Source organism: Zalophus californianus, chromosome 14, assembly GCF_009762305.2.
Source record: "Zalophus californianus isolate mZalCal1 chromosome 14, mZalCal1.pri.v2, whole genome shotgun sequence".
Lineage (NCBI taxonomy): Eukaryota > Metazoa > Chordata > Mammalia > Carnivora > Otariidae > Zalophus > Zalophus californianus.
In genome coordinates this window covers 51,763,991-51,787,072 of record NC_045608.1, presented here as the reverse complement: position 1 = coordinate 51,787,072, position 23,082 = coordinate 51,763,991, and the positions used below count along the sequence as shown (strand labels likewise).

At 34.2% G+C, this 23,082-nt stretch overlaps 1 long non-coding RNA gene across 1 annotated transcript in view; it reads right to left on the bottom strand.

The window, feature by feature from the left end:
- Positions 1 to 527: 527 nt before the first annotated feature.
- LOC118356275 overlaps positions 528 to 23,082 on the bottom strand; it is a 51,450-nt gene continuing 28,895 nt past the window's right edge. Inside the window, exons 3-6 of the long non-coding RNA XR_004819600.1 lie at positions 7,217 to 7,272; positions 3,546 to 3,630; positions 3,195 to 3,327; positions 528 to 2,158 (exon numbers count right to left, since the gene is read on the bottom strand). This is a non-coding gene — a long non-coding RNA (uncharacterized LOC118356275). The remainder of the gene's footprint in view (positions 2,159 to 3,194; positions 3,328 to 3,545; positions 3,631 to 7,216; positions 7,273 to 23,082) is intronic.

The following is a 23,082-nucleotide window of genomic DNA, read 5'->3' as shown; positions in this document are numbered from 1 at the left end:
TCCTATGCATCTCTTCCAACTAGCCATTCCTAAGTTATATTCTTTTATAATGAACCCACCATCTGGTAATTAAAATGTTTCTCTGAGTTCTAGCAAATCAGAAAAGATGTTCTAGCAAGTTAATCAAACCCAAGGAGGAGGTCTTTGGAACTTCTAGTCTGTAGCCAGTGAGTCAGAAGTCCGGATAATAATCTGGATTTTTGATTGGGGGACAAGGTAGTCTTATAGGACTGAACCCTTAACCGGTGGAATCTGATACTATCTCTTGGTAGGTCGTGTTAGAACTGAATCAAATTGTAGGACATAGCTGGTGTCCGGAGAGTTGCTTAACGTTCTGTGGGTGGAATTCATCCCCTGTAGTGGAATGGAATTGAGTGTCAGAACACCTATTTACCCAGAAATTGCTAGTTGAGGTAAGAATTTGCCATTTGAGAAGATAATTCCATGTTTTGTAACAATATATAAAGAATATCAGTGCTTGACAATACTTTTTAAGTTATCTAATACCTTTCTTTATTTTCATAAAACTGAAGAACAAAGAAGTAAAAAACTTGATTGAGTTCAGGCCAACTGGTTAATGCATAAGCCAAAACTAAAAGCTGAATCCCTTACATCTCTGAATCCACTTTTCCCCCCAATGGATTTCTGCTTCCCAGTATGACCTCTACAACTCATTTTTGAGTGAGCATTCCAAAATATATGCCGAATTAGTTCTTGCTTAAAAACTACAAACATTTTGGTTTTGCCAAATTACGCCCCATCATCTAATGGATACAAATGAAAATTCAGCATGGCAAAATGGCCCTTCATCTTCTGACTACTTTTCTCATTTGAATCTCTTGCATTTCTCTCACTGGTATCCCTACCCTCTAGTAAAAACAAATTATGCCCCAATCCCTAGGCATCCATGCTTTTTCTTGCCTTTAGGCAATTTGTTGCCTTTGCATAAAATACCTTCTCTACTTGTCCACAGAGGCTCGGTCAACCAGCAGCCCTAAAAGATCTTTCCTAATCACTCCAGTTTAGTTTAAGTCCTTTATGTGGTTCTGCTCTAAACATGTCTATGATTCTATTATGGCACTTATCATAGTGCTTTGTATATGTTTTGTATTGGTCTGTGTCACTTATAAAATTGGGATCTCCTCTGGTATCTACTAGTGGGCTATTGAATAAATCAGTAATTTAACGTGTGAAAGAATTTCAATCTAAAATGGCACTAGAAAAATCTCATGCATCTACTCTCAGGAAAACAAAACTTTTAAGAACTGAGAGACTGATTTCCTGTAAATGCCTGATTTAGAGAAGACCAAAACTTACCTCCTGACCCAGAAACATCCATCAAGAATCTCTCTCCATCTTCAAGCTCATGAACTCACTGCTTGGACTCTGGCTAGACTCCCTCCCCCAACCTCCTACCGTGCACTCTTTGCCCATAAATAAAATCTACCCCAAACTTTCAAAGGACTTGCCTGTAGCTTGCTACTGTTTGCATGTCCCAAACTGCAATTCTCTGGCTATTCTTGAATTTCGTCAATAAACTCAATTTCTGGTAATTTGAGCTTGCTTCAGTTTACCTTTTTATTTAGATTGACACATGCTACACTACTTTGTCTCCTTTTCATCTTACTCTCTTAACCGTGTATGTGTTCTCATATATATGATTTGTGCATAACAATCTTTGCATGAATACAATCATCAATAAAGCTAGGTATTACCTCTTACTGTTTCCCAGGAATTTACTGCACTTAAAACTTTTATAATCTCATTTAATCTGCACAGCAAACTAATGAGATTGGTGGTATTATTATGTACATTAGACTCAAAAATACAAGTTGCCCAAGTCTCATGGGTAGTGAGAACAGACCTAGAATTGTCTCCCAAGCCTGTTTATCACCAAAGTCTATGTCAAGAGCCATGATATTACACTGTTTTTGTGGTTTTGGATGGTTTGGGATGGATTATAGGTCATAACTCCAAAGGCCTTTATAATACTTAGGAAACAAATCCCAATACAATATTTTCTAAATTCACAGAAATATTTTAGGAAATACTGGGTCTTCTTTTCAGGTAGATGAATACACTAAAACCTTTCCTCTGTAGTTCTTCTGAGCGTGGGTGAAGGTAGAAGATAGTTCAATATTGTGCACTGGGGCCTTATCTAAGTGAGAAGAAAAAAATGCCCACAGTTAATATTGGAATATCATGAGAAAAATCTAAAGAAAACACATATTGGTGCTTACTCAGCATACTTGAAGGATTAAGCAAGGTACTACTTGCCAACTTTGACACAGTCTCCTCTTATCTATCACTCAGCTAGAAGCTGCTGCGTTATAAACTTAAGTAATTTTCAACTCAGGTGGATATTACCACCCATGAAAAGATATTTTTCATTTTTATTTAATGATTTATTCTCACTGAAAGTTTCAGAGAAGTAAAAAAAACAAAAACAAAAACAAAAAACCCTACAAAATATCATACAGAAAGAAGGAGAATTTTCCTTCTCTTCAGATAATTATGTGGCTGACTTGGGTCAAACGCTACATGCTTCTTTTGTAGATGTAAATATAGACCTTGATCTTGACTTCTCTGTCCCTGTCTGTTGTGTCTCTAAACACAGCTGTCCCTCACTCCTTCACACAAAAGTGGAATTATACTGTATACATTAGCTCAAGTGTTACAACAAAGGGTTATAAGAGACAGCAATGGAGCCAGACTGTCAAAGGAGCATCTCTGTCAAAGGAGCAAGTTACATTCTCAGTTACTTAGTATGCTCATCTGTAAACTGGGGGTAAAAAAGAGACTTAGGTTATGGGGATGCTCTAAGTACCTAAGTCCATATATGTAAATTGCTACAACAATTTCTAGCACATTTTTTAAAAAGATTTTTACTTACTTACTTGAGACAGAGAGAGAGCACAGAGGGAGGAGGAGAAGTCAACCCCCTGCTGAGCAGAGAGCCTGATGTAGGGCTGGATCCCAGGAACCTGAGATCATGACCAGAGCCTAAGGCAGACGCTTAACCAACTGAGCCATCCAGACACCAAAATTTCTAGCACGTTTTAAACTTATTTTATTTTTTTTTTCTCTTTACAGTCTATCACGGTCTTCTGAATTAGAACACACAGATGTACCTCATTATTTTTAGGGATTGCAGAGTATCCCAGAGTAAAGAATTATCATATCTAAATACTTACTCTTCAATTAAATGAAATGAAGAAGTTTTCTAATATTTTGCTTTTGCCAACCATGGGGTTGTAAATGTATTTTTGAAATTTCTTAATGTACTGTTCTTAAATTCTTCAGGCTAGACTCACCGAAATGGGATTGCTAAATCAAAGATAAAAAAAAATTAATTTACTTTGACTTTACTACCAATAGCAGTTCTATCAATTTACACAACTGTCAGCATTTATGAGTGCAGTATTTTTTAACCTTTTTGGGTAGTATCAATGATTTTTATGGCTTCTCTCATAAATACCCATGTTTATTATTACAAATTCAAGTAGTATGGAGAAGAAAAAGGAACCTACTTCAAATTTCCTCACCTCAAAACAATTAGTGTTAATACACGGCAAACAGGGCTTCAGACATTCTGTATTTCATATGTCAAAGACAGAGTGATAGGATAGTCTATAAATACAGACACAAAATCTTTAAAATGGTGACATCATACATGCTATATTTAATTGGAAACTAGTAAAGTTTACTTGAATTAAATAATAAAAAAGTGAAATTGAAGAATTTGATGAGCTTCTGAGAAATGGTTTTCTATCACAAATATTAGTTCCTGCAGTGTATGTTAATTTTCTTTCTTTCTTTTTTTGTTTTAAGTTTTCCTAGCATATGTTTGGAGTGTCTCCAACTTTAGAGCCTTAATGGGAACCAGAGTACTCTTCTTTATATAAAACTTAAACATTCTGCATTAAGGCACTTTGAATGAAGAGCTACAAAGGCTAAATAAATAAATAAATAAAAGTTTTTCTGACTGTGATGTCAGCATCAGGGGTACAGTGACCAACTTTTCAGACACCAACCTGAGGCACAGTCATACTTGACTTTGTCCAAAAACCACTAAGATATAGTATGTAATAAACATACACAAAATTATATTAACATGAAATATGAAAATATTCTTTTGAAATTGTTATACTTTTATATATGAAATTATTCTGTATTTTTGTTACATAAATTCTATTATTTAAACAAAAAAACACAAACTACTTAAGAGTGACAATCAGTAGAAATTACTAGTAGGATTATTTAAAAATGTGTATGAGAAAAATATTACATTTTATATTTCTTTCTTTTGATAAAACAATTTAACACTTTTTAAAGCTATTATATATTCAAATTGTATAGACAACTTAACTGTGTACTGCAAAAAATACACACATGTAAGATTTTTTAAAGGAGAATATAAATACAACAAGGCTAATTAAACAGGTATTGCCTATATCTTATTTTTAAGGACTTTTTTTTCTTTGCCCATCAGTGAGAAACTGACTTTAAAAAGTCATCTTTAAAAATAAAATATAGGTAATATCTGTTTTTGCTATTTCTGTTTCTTTTTCCAATATACTTCTCTGAAAGTATACTTCCCTGCAAACTACAGGCATTCTTCTTTTGTGTTGTTGGTAATACTGCATATAGTCAAACATAAAATTCACTTTATTTTTATGTTTTTAAAGATCTTATTTATTTCTGAGAGAGAGAGTGCACACAAGCAAGGGGAGCGGCAGGCAGAGCAGGCAGAGGGAGAAGCAGGCTTCCCGCTGATCAGAGAGCTCAATGTGGGACTCAATCCCAGGACTCTGGGATCATGATCTGAGCCAAGGCAGATGCTTAACAGACTGAGCCACCCAGGCATCCCTAAAATTCACTTTAAATATAACTCTGTTTTGGGGCGCCTGGGTGGCTCAGTTGGTTAAGCAACTGCCTTCGGCTCAGGTCATGATCCTGGAGTCCCTGGATAGAGTCCCGCATCAGGCTCCCTGCTCAGCAGGGAATCTGCTTTTCCCTCTGACCCTCCCCCTTCTCATGTGCTCTCTCTCTCTTTCGGTCTCAAATAAATAAAATCTTAAAAAAAATAAATACAGCTCTGCTTTTATCAAGCTGTATTAAACTGATAACTAGTATTATCCAAATGTGATGACATCAAACTAATAGGTTCTCAAGAAAAGTGACTGAGCATAGCATCTTTATGATTTTACTGATTTTACTGACTAGCAATAGCAGGTTTTTGTACATTTAAAAATTAGCTAGATCTCTAAAGATGAACATTCATTTTTTGTTTTTTAATCTACAGGCTCATTTTCATAGACTACCTGCTGTGAACAAGTCCCCTTCATTCATAAATTCATCATATAGACTACCCATGAGAATGATCATCATTTTTAAACACATAAATCATAAAACAGAGACCACCATATTGGCAAAGGCCATCCTATTGGACAGAATCAGTGTGACAAGGTGAAGTGGGATTTTTAACAACTATCAGCAACCAAAAACCATGAGATCTGCTGCAAATATATTTACTACACATAGTGGAAAGATTTTTACATGAAACAGTAATTAGAGAAAATAAAACAATTTCATGTTCAACGAATCAATTACATACATAGCTACAGCCTTTCTCTGTTCTGAGTTTGTTTGAATCCTTTAGTTAGATGCTGATTTCTACAAACTATGTGCCTCCTTAAAAAGAGCAGTAATTATATGTTCTTAAAAGTAGAATCCACAATTACTCAATTTGTGAGCATATTGAGTCAATTTTCACAGTTTTCCTGACTTTAGTAATAAAACTATACATTTCAAGAGAAATAAATAGCACAATAATTATATTCCTTTACAATAATAAAGGATGCTTTTACTATCTTAACTATTTTCATTACAAAGCATTTTGTATATACATGACAATTATAACATTTCCCATTTATATAAGAAAAACTGATATTAGAGAAAGAAAGTAAAGCCACATGATTTTCAATTGTCATATATTACATTTAGTCAATATTTATTAAATGGATACTGTATGTACACACTCTTCAAGGATCTTCACAGAGGTGGTAAACAAGTTGGGCAAGATCCATGCCTCACAGAATTTTCATTCTATTGAAAAAATATGGATTGTGGACAGTGTCAAAATAAATTACTTAATTAATTATTTTTTAAAGATTTTATTTATTTATTTGAGAGAGAGAGAGAGAGCATGAGTGGGGTGAGGGGCAGAGGAAGAAGCAGACTCCCTGCCAAGCAGGGAGCCCAACACAAGGCTAGATCCTGGGACTCCGGGATCATGACCTGAGCCAAAGACAGATGCCCAACCGACTGAGCCATCCAGGTGCCATGACTTAATTATTTAATAAATATAATTTTATAATTCCAGATATACACAAATAAATTATAGTGGATGCTGGGAATTATGTTACATTGGGTTATTAAAAGTAGGCTTCTTGGGGCACCTGGGTGGCTCAGTCATTAAGCATCTGCCTTCCGTTCAGGTCATGATCCCAGGTTCCTGGGATGGAGCCCTGCATCGGGCTCCCTGCTCAGCGGGAAGCCTGCTTCTCCCTCTCCCACTCCCCCTGCTTGTGTTCCCTCTCTCGCTGTGTCTCTCTCTGTCAAATAAATAAGATCTTAAAAAAAGAAAAAGTAAGCTTCTGAAAATAGAAAAAAATAAAAAATAAAAGTAGGCTTCTTTCTGAAGGTGGTTACATTTGACATATTTAGCTGAGACCTCAATGAAATATAAGGATTAAACCAAAGCATTTAATATCAGAGATTTCTTGTCAGAGGGAATGAGTTTGGCATGTTCAAACTAAAAACAGAGACTATCTGTGGCTGGCTAAAATTGGGCAAGAGACAGGGAGGAGGAGGAAAGGATGGGAACCTGATTAATATACCACATAATGAAGTTTTGGAGAGTCCCTTTTCATAAGCCCTTATTCTATTAGAAATACACACCTATTAATTATCCCTCAACATTAAAAACAAAATCAAAACTTAAAAACACCTGTAAGGAACTTCTTTTTGTTCTTATATTTATCAACTCTTCTTTGTCTCCATTAAGTTGTTCCATTCTAATTGCTGCAGTTGAATACTGAAGGGGTTCTAGGTTTATCTCAATTAAATAAGAGACCCAAAAGCAAAGGTGAGTAAAGAGCAACCCAGGAATCAACAACCCTGAATAATTAAATTTTAAGTCAGGAATACATACCTTGACTTGTTCCAGCACAATGGCCGAAGTGCCGCCAGATTAGATGAAACTTATGTCTGCAAGAAATGTCCAGGTTTCATAACCATACACAAAATAGTCATAATATAGTATTATTAATCCAAAGACTGGATACAGAAAGTATTGTATTTGGTTGGGAAATAGGTCAATACTTTATTTGCCTTTAAAATGATGATTTTTTGGGCGCCTGGGTGGCTCAGTTGGTTAATCAACTGCCTTCGGCTCAGGTCATGATCCTGGAGTCCTGGGATCGAATCCCGCATCAGGCTCCCTGCTCAGCAGTGAGTCTGCTTCTCCCTCGGACCCTCCCCCCTCTCATGCTCTCTCTATCTCATTCTCTCTCTCAAATAAATAAATAAAATCTTAAAAAAAAGTTTTAAAAAAATAAAATGATGATTTTTTTAAAACTGTAATATAGTTATTTTAAGGACAAAGATATTTTCTTTAAGCCATCTGCATCCACTCTACCTTTCTTACTCCTATGACAAACACATTTCTTAACATCTTTAATTGAGATACAGTTGACATTCAATGAAATGCACACACTTAAACTTGATAACTTGATAAATTCTGACATAAGTATACAGTGGCAAAACCAAGATAATGAACATATCAATCACTCAAAAAAAATCTCCTTAGGAAGTATAGATATGTAAAGTTGTAGCTTTACACTGCCTGATTCCAAGAATTACTACATAGCTGCAGTAATCAAGACAGCATGGAATTGGTGAAATACAGACCTATTGTTGAATGGAACAAAATAGAGACTTTAGTAAATGGAACTGCATGTATAAGATCAATAAATGTCCAAAAAAAACTACTGAGACAAAACAAGAGGAAAATGAAATATCTTTGAAACAAATAATAATGAAAAACTGGATATCCCAATGGATTAAAGGAAAATAATATGTCAATTATTACTTATGACAATCAATAAAAAATGAGCTAAAACTACAAAACATCTGGAAAAATATTTCACAAACTTGGAGTAAGCTAAGATTTCTTAAATAACACACAAAAAAGCATAGGAAAAAAAAGATGCAACACTGAACTTTATAAAATCTTTTAAAAAGCTATTGGTCCTTAAAAGACATCAATAAGAAGATGAAGTACAAGCTACAGAATGGGAAAAATAATACGTGTGTATCATTTTATTAAATACATAATATTAAACAATAAAAGAAACCTTACAACTCATTAAGATAACCTACTTAACCAAAACTATTTGAACAGAAGATGTACAAACATCAAGTAAGTATATTAAAAAATGCTCCATATTGTTAATCATTACTGAATTGCAAATTAAAATCTCAATGAGATAGCACTACACAACCATTAGAATAATATTAAAAAGTATACAACTATGTTAGAATCTATACATAAAGGGGCGCCTGGGTGGCTCATTCAGTTAAGCATCTGCCTTCAGCTCAGGTCATGGTCCCAGGGTTGGGATGGAGCCCCATGTCCAGCTCCCCTGCTCGGTGGGAAGCCTGCTTCTCTCTCTCCCTCTCCCTCTGCTGCTCCCCCTGCTCGTGCTCACTCTCTCTCTGTCAAATAAATAAATGAAATCTTAAAAAAAAACAACAATAATCTATACATAAAAAAATGGGAGTTCTGTTTTTGGTCTATCAAATAAATAAATAAAATCTTTATTTAAAAAAAAGAAAGAAACCTGAATTCTCTTTTTAGTATGCTTATTTATTTGCAGTGGTATGCTTAAAGCAATTCTGACACTACTGTACTATAAGAAAATGAATAAACACATTTCTGTTATTAGGAACCAGAATTTGCAGTGTAGAAGAAAGAAAATACAAATAAGGAGCCTGGAAAGGCAAAAAAGAACACTGAATCCTCAGTTGCAGTTTTAACTAGTGTTATCTATGCAAATTGATTATATATTATTATATATATTTATTATATATTATATATTCAACAATTCTATTCAATATATGCTTTATGATTTTAAGTATGAGACTATTTACTGTAAGTCCTTGCATCTATGGTGCTAGGTGAATGTTAGAAGGTGACAAGGACTGAAAATATTTTGTTGCCTAAAAAAAAAAGGCCTGTTTGTAAGCATTTTAAATATGCTTAAGTGTGTCTCACTACCTATTACACATCATTGCTTTGTGGGTTTGTGTGCATGTGTTGTACTGTAATTAAGTCTCCATACAAAAAAATAAATATCCTGAACTCTAATATTGCTATTCTTTGTTAATGTATTATCAGACAAAATTTATTTAGAAATGAAGAAGATCCTACTAAATATATATGCATGTTTTTAGGTTTATATTAAGGTTTCTTTCATTAGAAGCAGACTGTTTTGGCATAACTGTAACTTGAAAATGAGTGCTAAATAAAATACACAGATTTATATTCTATATTACAAAATGAAAAAAATACACATATACATATATATATACACACATCCTCACTGTTACATTTGTATGCATGCATGTATGTTATATGTGTATGAATTTGTGAATGTTATGGGTATATGTGTATGTAGAAGCAATCATTCTCTACTTCTATCTGTTGCAAGGATCAGAAGCAAAGAAACCTTAATAGCAATAAATATAGCTACTGCCCATTAGTTTCTGGTGCCATTCTCCACTAAATAGAACCCAGAATTTCTTGGATAATTTGCTAATTTCAGGGCTGGGCAGGGTAGGTATGGTCTTGAATATTTTGTTTTGCCAGAATTTAAGGAAGGGTTAAAAAATAATAGGCTTATGTCATAAGGACATAGGAGCTTGAAAAAGGTCCCACAGCCTAATAATACATTCACATATACATACATACACACATACATGTATACATAATATAAATAAAATTAATAGGCCAAAGGAAAGCTTCTTGTTTATAGGATACTGATTGGTCAGTGGTACCTGGGAAATGTAGAGAGAGTACTAAAATTGTAAAATCAACATTTTGCCAGCATCTTAAAGATTGTCACCAATTAAAGACTGGTTCTGGCAATCTTGAATGGATGCTAAATCTCATGGGAAATTTTGATGAAGAGTGAAATACTGGCATGGTTTTAAAGTATATACAGATATACCTGATTTTATTTTGCTTCACTTTTTTACCATTCATAGATTTTGTGTTTTTACAAATTGAAGGTTCAAGACTTCAGTGGAGGAAGTAACTGCAGATGTGGTGAAAATAATAGAACTAGAATTAGAAGTGGAGCCTTAAATTATCATGTAATCTCATGATAAAATTAAAATGGATCAAGAGTTGCTTCTTATGGATGAGCAAAGAAAATGGTTTTTTCAGTTGAACGCTATTCCTCGTGAAGATGCCATAGAGACTGCTGAAATGACAACAAAGTTTTTAGAATAGTAAGTAAACCTGGTTGACAAAGACATGACAGGGTTTGAGAGAATTTATGCCAAGTTTGAAGGAACTTCTACTGTGTCTAAAATGCTATCAAACAGCATCACAAGCTACAGAGAAATCATTTGTGAAAGGAAAAATCAACTGACGTGGAAAACTTCACTGTTGTCTTATTTTAAGCAACTGCCACCAGCACCCCAACCTTCACCGACCACCACCCTAACCAGTCAACAGCCATCAACACAGAGGCAAAACCCTCCCTTAGCAACAAGACTATAACTCGCTGAAACTCAGATGATGGTGAACATTTTTTAGTAATAAAGTATTTTTAATTAAGGTATGTACATTTTTTTTAGACATAGTGCTATTGCACACTTAGTAGACTACAGTACAGTGTAAACATAATTTTTTTTATGCACTGGGAAACCAAAAAATTCATCTGACTTGCCTTAATGCGATATTTGCCTTGTTGTGGTAGTCTGCAACTGAACACGCAGGATCTCTGAGGTATGCCTGTACTCACGGATTGTTTCTTAATTGCAACATCAGAAACAGTCACGTGCAGTGGAGAAATCAGACAACAATTTTGACTAAGTGATCAAAATTAGGATCATCAATTAAGACTAAGTGGAAATTGTGTGCTTCCAGATGTGATACCTGAGGAAAGCATAACAGCAACTATATAATATTCTCACTAGAAATGTGTAAATGGAATCTACTTATGAAAAAATGTTAACTGACCTGAAATAACTACTTTATCAAAAATTTAAAAAGTCTTCTTCAAAAATGTCAATGACATAAAAGACAAATAATGTGGAAATGATTTAGATTAAAGGAGATTAAAAAAATATGACAACTAAATACAAGACCCAATTTTAGTTAGATCCTGAACTGGAGGGGAAAATAATGTAATAAAGCACATTGGTTTGACTGACAAGTTTGAAATAAAAACTGTAGATTAGGTTAAGTATTTTATCTCAATGATAAATTTACTGAAGTCAGAAATTAATTATATTTTAGTTATATATAATTATATCCTTATTCTCATGAAAAACACATTGAGGTCTTTAGAGATAGGGCAATGATATATGCAAATTAGAGATAATTAGATAGGTGAGAGATAGGGAAAGAAAGAAAGGTTTAGATAGGTAAACAGAGCAATGATAAAGCATGGGTGGTAAAACGTTGATAATATGAACCTGGACCAAATGTTATGTAAGTGTTTTTTGTTGCCATACTTGTGCTTACAACTTTTCTCTAAGTTTTAATTTTTTTCTCATTTATGTATTTTTATTTGGTAATGTTTATATCACTGCACTGAACCTAAATTTTACAGACATTGGATAGCATTAGTTTGGGTATCATTAATTATATGAGAGACTTCGAAATTATTTATATAATGAAAAATTTCAAAACTGCAGTGGAATGGGCAGCTTCACATGATGCCATTTCAATAGTGATTTATTTCAATCACATATTTTACAAGAATGTCACCATCTCTAAATGAGAAATAATTCTTGTGTCTAAAACTACTTTGGTGCCTCCATATTCTGGGAGAAGAACTTAATCTCCAACTTTCACGATAACTGGTTGAATCTCTCCATCTTTTCCTTTAGAGCCTGATCCAAAAGCTACTACTATTGTTTGCAATACTTTTCCTTGAGATTTTTCTAGAAGCATAATGCCTCCTTTGGTTACAGTTTTGCCTGTACTCCTTTCAACTGCAACTTGGTCAAAGAGAGGAAGAAACTTCCTGAATGCCTGTCTTGCCATGACTTAAGTTCTCTGCAGTTTGTACTCTGATCTCCTGCCACTGCACAAACAAGGAGAAACCCTCCATCCAACCCCTGGGACATGTGAATGTGGGAAAAGGATGCCCAGCACATAGGCAGCTCCTCTAAGTTTTAGTTTTCAAATAAAAAAAATAAAATTTCAGAAAAATATTTGCTTCAGCGTTTCACTGTTCTTTCTGTTCATGTTGTTTACAATATCAATGTCTTCTGAGAACTGCAGGCATTGCATGAATGCATGGAATACACTAAAGTATAACTTCACATAGTATTATGTATTATAAAATGTATTTGGGGTCAGAATATTCTAGGTATGTCTAAAAAGGACTGATAATATCCTGTCTAGAAAACTAAGAACAGAACTGCCTAACATATATAGGGACTTTCATGACTTTTAATCTCAAATTTCAATTCTTTGAGCCTATATGATAATCTCATGAAAAATAGTAATAATTTAGTAAATGGAGTAATACTTCTTTTTAATGAGTCTGGACCTCTGATGAATGAAGTCAAAGAATAATTAAATAAATGAAGAGATACCTTATGTTCATGGACAGAAAGATTCAGTATTGTCAAGATGTCAGTTCTTTCCAACTTGACTGAAATATTCAATCTCAATCAAGATCCCAAAGGTTTTTTAGTGGATATTGACAAACTGATTCTAAAATTTATATAGAGAGGCAAAAGATGCAGAATAGTCAACACAGTACTGAAGACAAATAACAAAAGTTGGATAACTGACATTTCTTAACTTCAAGGCTTACTATAAAGCTATAGCATTCAAGATAGTGTGGTTATTAGCAACACAATAGATAACCCATGAAAGAAAGTATTGATAAACTGGACTTCATTAAAATAAAAAAAGCCAACTCTGTGAAAGCAAAGTCAAGAGAAGAAGAAGACAAGCCACAAACTTGGAGGAAATACTCTCAAAACACACATTTGATAAAGGACTGTTATGCAAAATATACAGAGAATTCTTAAAACTAAACAGTAAGAAAATAAACACCCTACGAAAACTCGGCCAAAGACCTTAACAGATACCTCTCCAAAGATATGTTACGCATATGATAAGAAGCTCCATACACAATGTCATCAAGAAAATGAACATTAAAATAACAATGAGATACCACTATGCACGTACCGGAATGGTCAAATTCTAGATCACTGACAAAAGCATATCCTGGGAAAGATGTGCAACACCAGGAACTCTCATTCATTTTTGGTGAGAATTCAAAATGGGAAAGCTACTTTGGAAGGCAATTTTGTGGTTTCTTGGAGAACTACACATATTTTTACCATATGATTCAGAAAATGTGCTCCTTGGTATTTACCCAAAGAAGCTGAAAACTTATGTCCACACAAAATCCTAGACACAATGTGTCTAGCAGTAAATAGACAATAAATAGCAGATTTATTCATAATTGTTCAAACTTGAAAGCAAATAAGAGAATTCTTTTTATTTTTTTGAAGGGGAGGAGGGGCAGAGGGAGAGGGAGAGAATCTTAAGCAGGTTCCGCACCCAGCGCAGAGCCTAACACGAGGCTCCATCTCACAACCCTGAGATTATAACCTGAGCCAAAACTGAGAATTGGAGGCTTAACCAATTGAGCCACCCAGGTACTTCCCCACTCCTTTTTAAGACAATTCTTTAGTAGATGAATGGATAAACAGTAGTACATTCAGACAAGGGAATATTATTTAGTGCTAAAAAGAAATGAGCTATCGAGCTATGAAAATATATGGGAGGACCTGAAATGCACTATTACTAAGTAAAAGAAGCTAATCTAAAAAGACTACATACCATATGATTCCAACTATATAAGATTTTGGAAAAGTCAGTGGCACCTGGGTGGCTCAGTCGGTTGAGCATCTGACTCTTTGATTTCGGCTCAGGTCATGATCTCAGGGTGGTGAGACTGAGCCTTGCGACGGGCTCCACGCTCAGTGGGAAGTCTGCTTGAGATCCCCTCTCTCCCTCTCCCTCTGCCCTTTCCCCCTGCTCTCTCTCTAAAATAAATAAATAAATCTTAAAAAAAAAAAGATTTCAGGATAGGCAAAACTACAGAGATAATAAAAAGATCAGTGGTTGCTAGGGGTTGAGGTGTAGGAGGTATGAATAGGCAGAACACAGGAGATGTTTAGGGCAGTGATAATGCTATGCATGATACCATAATGATGGATACATGTGATTATTCATTTTTTCAAACCCACACTATGTACAACACCGAGTGAACAATAATGCAAACTATGGCCTTTGAGTGATTATGATGTGTCAATGTAGATTCATCAGTTGTAACAAATATACCCTCTGTTGAATGATGTTCATACTGGTGGAAGCTACGCATGTAAAGGTTCAGAGGTATACAGGAAATCTCTGTACCTTCCCCTCAACTTTGTTGACAATTTAAAATTTTTCTAAAAAAGTCTTAATAATACTTAGAATAACATCACATTTTATGTTGACTGAATACATCTCCACTAAAATCAGCTTTCACCACTTCTAGCCAACATTGTACTTGAGATTCTTGTCAGGATTCCAGTTTGGAAAAGAAGGAAAACAGTATTTGCAAATGACATGATCTTTTATATAGAAAAACCTAAGGAATTCATATGCAAAGAAAACCTCCAAACAAATACTATTAGAACTAATAAATAAGTCCAGCACACATGCAGGATGTGCAATCAATATGTAATAATCAACTGTATATCTGTACACCTCCAACAATGGCAAGTATTGAGTAATTGCAACCTCCATTCACTATTGATAGGGAAGTAAAACGGTGCAGCCACTTTGGAAAACAGTTTGACAATTCTTCAGAGTGCTAAATACAATTACCAGATAGCCCACAATTCCACTCATAGGTATATATTCAAGAGAAATGAAACATATCCCCACAAATATTTACACACAAATATTCATAGCAGCATTATTCATAGTAGCCAAAAAGTGGGAAAAAAACAAATATTCATCAAATGATCAAAATGTGGCATAAAGACCACATATTATATGATTCTACTAATTACTAATTAATATGAAATGTCCAGAACAGGCAAGTCCACACAGATAGAAAGTAGGTAAGAGGATGCCAGAGCTGGGGTTATGACAAAACAGACAGTGACTACTAATAGGATTTATTTATTTTTTTGAGTGATAAAAATGTTCTAAATTTAGATAATGTTTATGGTTGTATATCTATGGATATATTAAAATTTGAATTATACACTTTAAAAGGGTGAATTTCATGTTATGTGATTATATCTCAGTTTTTATAAAGTGCTATCATTAATCATCTTCTATTCCTTAGTATTTTCTAAATCCTCTTCAGAAAATCTCCTGTTCTGTAACTTGAATAACTATTTTTTCATTTTTATTTTTGTTTTATTTCTACACTGAGCCTTAATCTACTGGCTTAACCCCACTTTTAATTTATTTCTTCTTTATTTAGAATTATTTGGCTATAATTTGCCCTGTTCTTTGTTTACCACATAGACATTATAACACATTACTACAGCCTACCTTCAAAATTGCCCTCAATTCTCCTGACATTCACACTCTCATATATTCCCTTCCTACATCACATGAAGATTTTTCAATGTGACCAACAGAAGATGGCAGAAGTAATGGTATATTATTTCCAACATTAGGTCATAAAAGATACTGTGGCTTCCATATATGCCACCATTTCCTTCTTGGATCACACATTCTGGGAAAAGCCATTTACCACATCCCCACAAGGTGAGGAACTGAAGGCTCCGATCACATAACCACATGAATAAGACTGGAAGCTGATCAAGTGGATCAGCTCTTGTCAAGCTTTCAGTAGAATGCAGTAATGAAGGCTACTATCAACAAGTCATCAGTGATCTTGGAAATAGATTATCCTTCAGTTGATTGCAGCCTTAGCTAACTGCTTGACTGCAAACTCATGACAGACCCTAAGTCAGTTAAACCTCTCCTATTTTTGTGAGGTAAAAGTGTGAGGTAAAAGTTTGTTTTGTGTGGATAGTTTTTAAGGCAATTTTTTAATGTAACTAATATATATGCTAAAATATCCAGTCCCTTCAGCTTATACATGTGACTAATAATTTATGCCTTATTTTTTCCATTGTTTTCACAGATCTAAATATGATGAATATGAATTTTCCTTAATAATAATAATTTTCTCTGCAACATTTACTCTTATACTTTAAAGGAAGATAACATAGTCTCTTTTCCATAGATTAGTAGATTATGTATTTTCTAATATAATAACATGCCACTTTGATCAACATATGCACTGATAGTTTCTAATTTTAAAGTTGTATTTACTTTTAAAATAGTACTTATTTGAGGTACAAGATGTCTGTGTGTGTGTGTAAGAGGTAGATAAAATTCTCTACTGTATTAACTGGAAAGAATGATTGTTTTCAGTCACAGAATAAATCCTTAGACAATCTTTATGTAATCAGTGTACATGCCAAGATATATAGGAAAAAGAAGAGAAAAAAGAAAGACTTTAGTTAAAGTTAAAACTCTTTATATTATTCATTTACAACTCATCTAAATTTTACCACAACCAAAAATATCCTAGATTACCTTAGAGAAAGATAAGAGCTAGTTAAACATTTAATGAAGATAAAAATAGGTTTGTCCTACAAAATTAGTGAGATGGTGATGGAGTTAAGAAACTATAGTAGCTGTTTTAATCAGCTTTTTAAATACTCAGATGACACAGATCTATTTAGGTAGGTATCACAAAGGCCCCAGTAACACTTACCCTAGCTTTATGAATTTAATGACTGAGCTAACTCCAAATTTAACTCTCCTGTTGTTTTTCACTTACTTTTTATTTTCAAGCCCTAAGAGGCAATATTTTCAATATTAAACTGTTTTTGCTTTAGTGTAGAGATCTGAAATAAATTCAACAATCCAAAAAAAATATATATATATGTATGTTAATAACATCTGCGAATCTACATATACGTGCTAATTTTAAATAGTTTTGCTCAAAGTGAAAATGCCAGTTGTGTAACTGTTAAAGTTTAAATTGGCTGTTTTCAGTTAGGAATATGGTGGGATGTGGTTGACATCTTTTTCCCATTCATTCTGAATAGCTAGTCAAACACCTATCCAACAGGTTTAAACTTTGGAATGGTTCTTCTCTTATAATCATGGTCTCTCTGGTATTGTTCCTTATCTGAATAACTTCTATAGTTTTGTAAATGGTTTCCTGCCCTCAGTCTTGCACTCATACTCATTTATTTTCAGAGATCTAGTTTCAAATCTCCACTCCATTTACTTAATATTATGTCATCTAGAACAACCATTTTCTGCTTCAGTATTCCCCCAATAGGGATAATAGTATCTGCCTCATGGGAAGTTTTTGTGTTCAAAACATGATGTGGCATATTGTAATCATCCGATAATGTAAGCTATTACTATTACTGCCATATTGTTTTTAATTACAAATCCGATTATGTCACTTGTTTTTAAATCCTTCAGATTTTGGTCTTCTGGGTAAAGTCAAAATTATTCAATATAATATTTAAATCCTTCCTTGTTCTGGCCACTGCATTATCTTCAGCTTTATCATTTCATTATCCTAGGCCTAATATTAAATCATTATTCTATTTCTGCAAATATTGTACTTGCCTGGGCTTTCATCTAATATCTGGATTAGAAGACCTTAAAAATTGTCTAAAGTAATTCTTTCATGTCTGTAAGATTCAGTTCAAGTTGTATTCCTCCAGAACTACCTTGAAAACCCTCATGTTTTGACTATTTTATGCCATATATTATCTCATGTGTTCCTATAATATTCTGTACATGGGTCAATTTTTGTTTTGTGTTGAGTATCTTTCAAATTCCCTTCCAAATTCATGTACGTACTGTACATATTGGGAAGCTGACCTCTATTCTACCACTTCCAATTGGATGCAGGTATGAGGAAGGGAAGAGAATGAGGTTGGGGCATTAAATGTCTTTGTTCCCTTCTTGTAGAGGTACGTTGATATGGATGGATCCAAAGAACACATTCTTTTCTTTTTCTTCAGGTCCTGGTAAACCTTTTACTTGTGTTTTCAGGTCTGAGAATATTGATGATGAAGACATTTTAGCCCTGGCCTACTGTACCATTACTGGTAATTCCTTACATCTTGATTTCATTATTGTAAATGGTTCCTTTCTTAAAATTCCCACTTTGAGGGTGCCACGTGAAACCTGCTAGGACCTTGACAATACTTAACACAGTGTATATCAGCCAGAATAGGTTTGGTTATGCTATATAACAAATAATCCCCATTATTTCAGTAGCTTTTAAAAGCAAACTTTTTTTTTTCCCTCTCAGGTGGGCTCTACTCCAAATGAGAAGGTTGTTTTTGTTTCTATGATATTCAAGCCAAGAAAAAGAAAATGTGGCAGTCACAAAGGAGCAATAAAGCTTCTGCTTAGAAGTGACCTAAATTTCTGCTTATACTTTACCACCCAAATGAGGCCTTGGAAATATGCACATTCAAGGGAGGAGGAAAGTGGACGAAAGGAGAATTAGAATACTTGATGAAAGCATTATGCCCTCTGTATTTTATATTACACTAACATTTCGAAATCTCTCAAGGAAAACAGGAATTCACTCTAAGGAAAGGGTCTCACTTTTCTTCAACTTCATATCTACATGATGTAGCACTGTATTTAGCAGATAGAAAATTAGATAAATGTTTACTGAATGAATTAATACAATTGTTTTGCTCTGTACAAAAACAAAAACACCAGTAATAAGTTGATTCAGTTACTTCTGAAGACATTCAAACAATCTATTAAATTTAGATTCAGTAGAATACAATAGATTCAGAAGGGGGGAAATTGGAGGGGGAGATGGACCATGAGAGACTATGGACTCTGAGAAACAAACTGAGGGTTCTAGAGGGGAGGGGGGCAGGGGGATGGGTTAGCCTGGTGCTGGGTATTAAAGAGGGCACGTACAGCGTGGAGCACTGGGTGTTATATGCAAACAATGAATCATGGAACACTACATCAAAAACTAATGAGGTAATGTATAGTGATTAACATAACATAAAAAAAGAGAATACAATAGATTCAAAAAGTCTATCCTGTCACTTTCATAATATAAATAAGCCAAAATATCCCCACCAAACTCTATGTTTCAGAGCAGAAAACATTCTCCAGAGATTGTGAGAGAAGCCCAGAATTGGTGTTTAGGTAATCAGCATTCTAAAACCAGTTCAAAAATCAACTACCATGTGGCTCTGGAGAAGTCTTTACATTTGAATGTCTTATTTGTCTCCCTTGAAAATTACAGATTTTTTAAAATTTAAAAACACTTTCAGATTTAATTTTGAATTTTAATGTGTAATTATTCATTTTAATGGAAACCAGTACTTGGAATCTTATCATTTTGATGACCAAAATGATGGCATTGTATGACTTTGAAGTTCATGCTTTAGATGAGATGAGGATATATTAAATGAGTTCACATTACAATTCATCTCAATCTATACCAGATGGCAGACTTCAAGTAGCACTAGGACAATACCTCTTCGCTTCTTGTCATATCTTTTCTAAGGATGAGAAAATATGTAGTTGACTCTGATAATTAGTTTTTAAAATACAGAGGAGTGGAAAAATCCTTTCAAAAGAGGTTTGGTAACAGATTTGTTTTTCTTATGTACCGTTTAAGAGTATAGTATACATTGATGAATATATAAATAAAATAATGCCTTAGTCCTGCTTTATCATGTAAGACACTGGTTTACTATAATTGCTATGATGTAAACCAATCCATTCAGGGAAGTAGCTGTTTTTGTCTTGTGTTTTAATGAATACCAAATATTCATTTAAAGATTTGTCATAGTCTTTTATTACGTCCATGATAATAAGGAAATCTCACCTGAATTAAGGTACAAATATCTCTAATGGGCTATCGTGGCTGTAAAAGGCAGTCTGGGCTCTGGTTTTATCTAATCCTATGGGTTATACTGTCTTCATCATTCTTAGAACCATCAAACCTATGATATTTTTGAAAATGTATGCAGGATATACTTAAGAGCACTTCGGTTTTATTTCAAGTGTTCCACAAGACTCACCAAATACGAAAATTATTTTTAGATCTGATAGATGTTTTACTTAACTCTGATGCTTTTCAGATTTTTAAACTAAACATCTGATTACAATAAAATAAATTGCTCAACTATAAAGAGACTAAAGTATACATATTCAAAGTATTATTTATACCAAGAATGAAATTTACTATTGCTTTATAGGAAATCTAATGGAATTACTGCCATGAGCACTTAAGAAGATAAAAAAGGCCTAAGATGATAAATAACACATTATTTAAGAATGAATGAACTAAAATTTAAAAGTAGTCATTTTAAAATAAATACCATTCTAGGGGCACCTGGGTGGCTCAGTCAGTTAAGCATCCAACTCTTGATGTCAGCTCAGGTCTTGATCTCAGGGTTGTGAGTTCAAGCCCCACGTTTGGTAATCCAAATTATAAAATTGAAATAAAAAATAAAATAAAATAAAATAAATAATAAAATAAAATAAAATAGAAAACCTTTGTAGGCACAAAAAAGTAAGAAAAGGGGCGCCTGGGTGGCTCAGTTGGTTAAGCGACTGCCTTCGGCTCAGGTCACGATCCTGGAGTCCCAGGATCGAGTCCCGCATCGGGCTCCCTGCTCATCGGGGAGTCTGCTTCTCCCTCTGACCTTCTTCCCTCTCATGCTCTCTCTCTACCATTCTCTCTCTCTCAATAAATAAATAAAAATCTTTAAAAAAAAACAAAAACAAAAAAGTAAGAAAAAACAGCCAAATTTTCATGCCACAACTTCTCATCCTTAGCAGATCCATAAAACAAAAGTGATGAATTATAAAAACTGTGAATATTATAAGAGTAATGAAAGCTGTACCAAAATATCAAGTTTGACACCCTAAGGAAAGCAAAAGATCATTTCCAACAGTTTTTCTAAGGACACTTGTTATAAATGTTTAGAGCAAGAAGAGCTTGCAGGCTTCTAGAAAGCCTACTGGCATATGTCTGTTTCTTTACTCTGTATTCACTCTGACAATGAGAACAATTATTTCAGAAAACACTTCCTTATAACATTTCATATAACAGTAATTAGTTGGTGTATAGATCACTAAATAGCATCTTCTGCTGTTTTTCTTTCTTTTTTTTCAATATTATTCCTAGTTACCTCCCTTTGCCTGCTTCATGGCTCTAGTCTTAGCTGTATTCTCTTTTTATAATTCTCACCTTCCTATAACTCCACACTATGAAAAAAACCCAAAAATCTATATTCAAACTCTAATCTCATTCCTGAACTCCAAACATAAATACACTATACCACTGTCTCTTTGAATATCCCACTGACACCTCAAAAAGAAATTCATCTTTTTTTAATCACGTTATTGTAAAATAAAACACAGATACATAAAACCATTCAAAACCACTGTATGGACTACCAAATAATATTATAAGGTGAACACCCTGTAATGACAACCTAAGTCAAGAGAGAACTTTGCTATCCACTCTAGAAACTCTTTTACCCTATTTCAATCACAGTGCCCTCCCCTCTTCTACAAATAAACTCTATCCTGACTCTTGTATCAATTACTTATGATTTTTTATAATCTTGTCACCCACTAATGCATAAATAGACATTGTATGTGGTGAATTTGCACCATGCCAGTTTAGCTAAACTGGAACTATCTTTCCTCATTTTCCCTTCCTTTCATAGTTTTTTTTTTAATTTTTTATTGTTATGTTAATCACCATACATTACATCATTAGTTCTTGATGTAGTGTTCCATGATTCGTTGTTTGTGCATAACACCCAGTGCTCCACGCAGACTGTGCCCTCTTTAATACCCATTACCAGGCTAACCCATCCCCCCACCCTCCTCCCCTCTAGAACCCTCAGTTTGTTTTTCAGAGTCCATCGTCTCTCATGATTCGTCTCCCCCCTCCGACTTACTCCCCTTCATTCTTCCCCTCCTGCTATCTTCTTCTTTTTCTTTTCTTAACATATGTTGCATTATTTGTTTCAGAAGTATTTGACTTAGTATTAGCCACAAGGTTTAGAAACTGAAAGTGAATAAGCAGCCATATATTTTTTGTTTATTTTAAAATTTTTCTTAAGATTTTATTTATTTGAGAGCAAGGGAAAGAGAGATAGAGAGCATGAGAGGGAGGAGCATCAGAGGGAGAAGCGGAGCCGGATGTGGGACTTGATCCCGGGACTCCAGGATCATGACCTGAGCCGAAGGCAGTTGCTTAACCAACTGAGCCACCCGGTGCCCCAAGCAACCATATATTCTATAGTTGCAAAATTAACTTTAGAAACTTCAGTCCAGCAAGACCAAAATCTTTTCACTAGCATGGTTCACTATTTGATTGGTGGTTGTTTCCAGGCCTTCCCAGTGGAAAAGGTAAAAAGGAGAGACGTAGAGAGAGCTGATAAAATTTGCCATGCTGATTCAAATTTGGGACTCCAGGTTGTTTACTTAATCTTTTATATTACATCTATATCTCCTCCCCCATCCACAATGATTTATATTACATCTGTATCTTCTTTTTTTCCACTCCAGAAATTCTGGTTTTCAAGAACACAGGTGATGGCATAATTAAAGTATGTCATAATTACTCATTTGCTATATATCCTGTCTTAGAGAAAACAATACTGTTGCTGTCACTGCTCATTACTACTGGTAGAAAA